The following is a 7,051-nucleotide window of genomic DNA, read 5'->3' as shown; positions in this document are numbered from 1 at the left end:
CATTTTTAATCCAAAAAATATGAGACTTTAACCAAAAATCTTTAATTATTTTTCTATTCCATATTCTGAATTAAAATTATTTTTGGATTAAGTTTGGTATTTTTATGAATTAAATGTTTTTGTGCATATTTTTAATTGTTTAAAAATACTTCTGACTTTTTAAAAAATCATGAAATATTTTGTCTAAGGTCCTTTAACCTTGTTTGACCTAGGATAAATTCCTTAGCCATTTATTTGGTGCTCTGAAAGGATTTGAGATTTTTATACAAATTAAAATGCATTTTAATTCATTTTTAAATTGATTTTTGATTGATTAAATGTTTAAAAATTATGTTGAGCCATTTTTATGGTCTTGTGATGTTTGACTTTCTGTTTGGGTATTGATCATGGTTGATTTGACTTTTGTTTGATCAAAACCATTGGATTTAGGGGATTGATGAAATGTACATTTCATCTCCCAAAATGAATGGATGGTATTGATCATATGAAATTCCTCTCATGATCAATTTGTGTTTCTATTCCCCCCCCCCCTCTTTATCTTCATCCCTATTCTTCCTTATTCCCTCATTTGACCCATGAAATATATAATGTCTAAATGTTAATTGATTCATCAATGACCTTGTGTCAGATGAATCAATACAAGTATGACTGAGATAGGTCCCTCCCATTTTCTTTTAATGTGTGGTATGTTTTAGCAGTTTGGTTCTTTGTACCGAATCTCTGACATGCATTAACACATATATTTTTATTGTTCAGCCTCAGATATTTGTGACTTCTACATAAGTCCAATTACGATTGCTTAACATAGAGCTAAATTTGACCCTTAAGGCATAACATTCTAGTAAGTGAGGTTGTAAGTCTTCTATTCTTCATAGCATTGTGTGGAGACTTGACTTTTTTTCCTTTCATGGAAGCTAGTGGCATACTTTTTGAATTATCCAAGTTGAAGCCCTTCTCATATGTAGCGGGGTATTCGTTACCTTTAGATTTATTGACCAAATCAAAAGTAAATCATACAATTCGAGTCGCCACCGCACTTCTATTTATCCAAAGGAAAGGTTAGAAAGCGAACAAAAACCGAGAAGTTTTATCAAATCAAAAACTAATAAAAAGGTCAGAGATCTGGATAAGGGGGTTGGTTATGAAATGGGAAGGTTTTAAGCACCCAAAACATCCTTAGTACTCTAAGGGAGCCCTTTTTGCAAATGTTGTATGGTAGGTTGGTATTTGTGAAAATATTTGTGCAAACATGATTGGGGAGATGAGAAAAGAATATACAAATTATTTACAATTTTTGTGTTTGAATGGATAAACCCATTGCCTACGTACCATCACAAAGGTAGGATCAAAACCTCGTAGTTCGGGGTAGAAATCTCAAAATAAGTTGGTGAATTGATTGATCAAAAGTCTTAAGGTCTTTTGTTATCAAAGGGAGAAAACTCAACCTAAACCACAAATCCACCATGTGAGGAGACCTTAAACATACTAGTGAGGGATCCACCCTATAATAAGTATGGAAGACTTATAGTCCAATCACTAAGGATACAGGTGAGGTTTACATCAACCTCCATGATAACTCAAACCTAATAGCTAATGTTTATGAAAAGCTTTAACACAAATGGTCATTGGAACCATAAAACAATTTGAGTGACTTGTATTTACAAATGAAAAGTATTCACAAAATAAAGTCAAAGTTGACTTAAGGTTCAATTCAAAATAAGTATTATGAAAAGAGTTTGAAAAAAATCAAAGGCATAGTGCCTAGGTTTCTAATTTTGAACACAATGTCAATGTTTGCACAAAATAAGTTTGGCTTGGGTTAGAATGGAGAGAAGAAGAGAAGGGTTAGGTCCTAAACATGCAAAGATGAGAGAAGAGAAATAAAACCACTTGGAGTTCCCTTCTTGAGATCATAAAGATGATCCAAGTTGCTCCTTTCCTTTGGACTTAGCAAGCAATAAGCAATTAACTCAAGCAATCAAGCAAATAATCAATCAAGCTCCTAGGAACCTTCCAATTGGCTTTGTCTCTCTTATCTTGGATACTCATGACAATGGTCTTTCTAATAGCTCAAGTTTTGGTATCCCTATCACACAAGAACACACAAATCAAAAAGTTCCATAATGCAATAGAAAGAATGGACAAGGGTGAGTTTAGAATAGGGGTCCTTTCAATTCATCTTCAAGATTAAGCATTCTAAAGGCATGAGGCCTAGTTGCTCTTCAACAATTTTAGCATTCTAAAGGCATGAGGCCTAGTTGCTCTTGAAACTCCATTTAGCATAGGTAAGGTCCTAATTCTAAGTCCTTTCTCCTTTTTGCATTGGGTTCACACAAACAAAACAAAACAAACACAAGGCAATAATATATACACAATAATGTGCTCAAGTGAGCAAAAGGCAAATGGCATAAACAAAAACATGAGCTCAAGTGAGCAAAGGACAAAGACAAATGAATTAATGAGCAAGAAATTAAATTGCATTAAAGTAAATTGCAAGAATTAAATGCTTGAATTAAAAGTTAGTAATTAGTAGTTAGTGTTAGTGTGCCATAAGGCAATTAAATACAAGTTAGAGACCATGACTAGTAAGCCAAGCTCCTACAACTTGTCATGCCAAAAGAAAAGAAGAATGACCTTGTATAGATTTAGATTTTTTGCTTGACCAAGAAGCAACCTATCTTGGACACAAAGCAATTCACTTGATCTTTGATCAAGATGAATTTGATTTGGATCAAAGAAGGTTAAGCCTCTCATGTGTCAAGGCTAACCACCAATCATTAACTCATTAGTCAAAAAGAAAAAAGAAGAAGAAGAAGATGGAAATGGAATGTACAAAATTAAAAGTCAACTAGCATAACCAACACACATTGATCAAACATGAATGGAATCAACATCAATCAATGGTAAACAGAAGTGAAGTGAAGATTAGAAGTCAAGAAATAACACAAATATTTTTGGTATTCTTTTGGAATTAAAATAATACATAAAATAAAATGAACAAATAAAGGTCAAACTTCAAATCCAATTTAAATCAACTTGGATAAGTCCAATTGGATCATCATAAGTCTAACATGGTCAAACAAGGTTTGACAAATTTTCTCAACATTTTTTGAAAACAGAAACTAATTTTAAACAATTAAAAATAAAGAAAAACTAACATAATTGGACTAAAATCTCAAATAAATCTCAAATCAATTAAGAAATTGATGAGAATATTTTTCATAAATTCATCATCATCCAGAGATGTTAAGAAAAATATTTTTGGCATTTTTGAATATCAAAAAGTATTTTAAATGAATTAAAAACAACCAGAAAATAAATAATTCACAAAAATTATTAAATGGAATCACAAAAATAATTAAAAATCATTTTTAGAAACTAGAATTTTAGAGAAATTTTTTGCAATTGGTCTCATATTTTTGTGATTCCAAATAAAGAAGTTATGAATTTTTAAAAATAATTGGAATAAAAGAAAATAAAATGGAAATTCAGAAATTGGAAAAATCCACAGGCGTCAAATCCACTTCATTAATTGACGTGGTTGATCATGTGGCTGGGAAGCGCGCGCGTATTGTGAACCTTAGTCAATAGCGTGGCACATGGTATTAAATGAAGTCATAACAAAGCAAGGCTAAGATTAAATCTTGGAATCAACATCCAATGGACCAGATTCAAACGCGTGGGGACGGTGGTGGAAACCACCGTCTTCTCCGGTGAGAAGGCCTTTTCCGGCCACCTGTTGTAGGTTTTCAAACCTTAACCATAGCACGCGATCTATATACCATTCAAAAGCTGAGGTGATGTACAACACCCCTGTGACCTTAGTTTTCACTCAAGATCCCTATAGAGGAAGAAATTTGAGCTTGAAAAATGAGGTGTTCAATCTGAACTTGTCCAATTCACAAAATTAAAACCACAAATCAATTGCCTCTCACATGAGGACTTCAGAGGTACCAACCAAACCAAGCAATACACAATAATAAGAGAGTTTCGAATCAAAACAGTTATGAGATAAACCTTTGAAGTGCAGTTTATGTGAGCTTGATCCAATCCAATTCTTCAGTGCAGCTTGATCTTGAAGTAGCAAGGAGGCGAGGCTAAGGAATTATAAGTTGAAGATCAACCAGGGAAGTTGAAATTCAAGCTAGAAAAGTGAAGAAAAAATTCAAAATTCCTTTAATGGAGGGTTGGGGAATCAGTTGAGCAGAGCTTTAGATGCCTTTAGGTTACCATTCAAGTGAAGCAAGCATGTCTATTTATAGCCACAGCTGATGCAAGCAAGTAGAAAACTCGTGTGTGCATGAACTTGGGTCCTCAATGCATGGGCCTGTACAGGCCCATGTGAGGCCCAAATTCAATTTCAATTGAGTGCTGAATGTAGCACCTCAAATTTGCACCTATCATTATACATACCATTTCATATTAGGTCATAACATATCATAACCCATTGCATAGCATTTGCATTGTTCCTCAGTTGCCTCAAGAGCAAGCAAGCAAGAATTAGGTCAAACTGATCAGGAGATCAGTCTACCAATCAAGCCAAGGTGTTTCTCAAGGAATCAAGGTCCTAGGGTTTGACCAACAAGTTCACATGCCTTGGGGGTCTTTTTGAAGTGTTCAAGTCAAGGGTTGAAGGCTCAGGGGTCAGCAGTCAATGCACAGGCAGGCACAAAACCCTAGATAATCAACAGTCAATCAAAACAGTGGATGGTGGCCATTCTTTTGGAATTTGGGCACCATGATCAATCATCAAGAGTTCATATGTCTTGGGACATCATTTGAAGTCAAGATTTCCAGGAACTAGGGTTTGGAATTCATCAGAAGTACTTCAGACAGTCAGAAACCCTAGAAAGTCAAAGTTGGTCAACTGTGGTTGATTTTGTGGATTTGATGGATGGATTTGGTTTGAGAGAGCTTATTCATGTCCTAATAGGCCTCATATGTCATGGCAATCAACATCATTGAAGAATTTGAAGTCAATCAGAAATTTTTCCAGAAATAGAAAGGGGACCTGTAATTTTAACTGCCAAAAATAGAAACTTCTTGATCCTCAACTTGCATCATGATACAAGCTCCAAATGAATTTTTGCCCAACATGAAAGTTGAAGATCTTGTTCTCCCATTTTCAAAAAGTCCAAGAACTCCCAAATCCCATGTATGATTGTCAAGATATGATCAATTCATTTTCATCAATTTTTGAACTTCAACTGAGCATATCTCTCAAACCATAAGGCCAAATTTGGTGGGGTTTTTTCCTACAAACCACATTTTTCATCCTCTTTCCAAAAATATAAACTTCATGACCTAAAACCTTACCATTCAAAATGGCATTTTTGGACCTTTTTCATTTAAAATCAAAGTTTGACCAAACTTTGACTTTTTGAATTAAAACTTTTTTCACCATTTGGCCAATTGGGATTCACTTTATACCATATTTGTGACATGTTCCAAGCATAATTTCATGTTCATGACATATCCATACTATCATTCTAGACCAAAATGTCAAATTTCACAAATATGCAAATGGTTGGAAACAAGTGAAGCAAAGTGTAGTAATCATTCAACAGACCAAAAACAGTTGAATTGTAGGCCATTTTGCAGCTGGCCAAAGGCCCAAAACCGTGCAATACATACCCCTCATTTCCACTTAGACAAAATTAGCAAGAGGGCATTTTAATTGATTTGGGTTAAACTTGTTTACCATTCACTTAGCACTATCTAAACAGCAAATATAAGTTCAATTCCTGCCATTTTGTAACCCTAGAAACTAACTGCAGCCAAAAGCACAACAGATTTTTTTCTTTGCTCCATTTTCCATTCATGCTCGATTTGGACATTTTGGCTCTAGCCTTCAAACCCTCAAGTTTCTTTTGTTTCTCTTCATCATCCATCATCCTTATGAGCCACTGTCCAAGCGAAAAATCCCAGTTAAATGGTCATCCTCAAGCTCTGTTTTGCAAAGGATCTTCAATGGTGAAGCAAGGTTTGGAAGCTTCAAAGCATCATTGAGCTGGAATACTTCAAGGTTTCATCAGTCCATAGCATTGTAAGCACCTGTTCCAAGCTACATCCTTCAAACAACTGCTGCATCTTGATTTTCTTCACAACCAAGTAATTTTTCGACCATCATCATTCTCTAATCCATGCCATGTATTAGCTAGAGCTTGCTTAACTGAGCTTATTGCAATTTACATCATGTTAATTGGTTGTTTATACTGTGAGAAAAATGAATTTTATTATTTAGGTTCAAACAAGTTTTAGCTCGATTTGTGTTGTGCATGAGGATTTAATAAATTTGGATACCATAATCTTGTTGCTTGAGGTCTAATAATGATGTTTGCATGTTTGATTGTGTTTTCTGGACATTTTGAAAATTCGAATTGTAAGTTGATGATGAATGAATGCGTGCCGTTCTTGTTAAAACTCTGCCCAGAATTTCCACAATTTATTGTTTGTGTGGTTGACAGGTTGATGACTTGATGTTAACAATGCCATGCTGTTATGTTAATTTGTTTGGTTTGGATGTTTATTTGAGGATTGAACATGATTAACACGATGCCCTGCTGCTGTTTACATGAAACCCTAATGCTGCATGAGATTCCCAGAATTTGAAATACAAGCGGCTGTTGTTGTTTGTTGTTCATGCTGTTAAAACTTGTCCAGAATTTATGAACATGCTGGTTTAGATGCTGTTTGAACCATCCTATTACCATGCTGCTTGATTGGGTTTGCTGAAAATCTGTTTTGCTGTTGAAGTTACATGAGTTGCCATGCTTAAACCCTAGCCCGTGTGTATAAACCCAGAAAGTATGAAGGTGATTGGCTGCTTTTGCCATTGTCACTGTTTCATTGGGGGCGAGCCAATCAGAACATTTCCTGGCCGCCCCTGAAACACAGTCGTTTGGTTAAATGAATAGGTTAATTACATCTTTGCCATGCGCTGACTTCCTTGTTGACCTTTGCCATGCCATTTGCTCATGTTATTCCAATTTTTGTACTCAACTTCCATAATTCATTTTAAGTTCATTTCAACTCCAAAAATTGTGAGATT

This window comes from Lathyrus oleraceus, chromosome 1 (genome assembly GCF_024323335.1).
Source record: "Lathyrus oleraceus cultivar Zhongwan6 chromosome 1, CAAS_Psat_ZW6_1.0, whole genome shotgun sequence".
NCBI classification, from domain to species: Eukaryota; Viridiplantae; Streptophyta; class Magnoliopsida; order Fabales; family Fabaceae; genus Lathyrus; species Lathyrus oleraceus.
The sequence above is the reverse complement of the archived record's forward strand: the minus strand, read 5'-3'. Positions refer to the sequence as shown.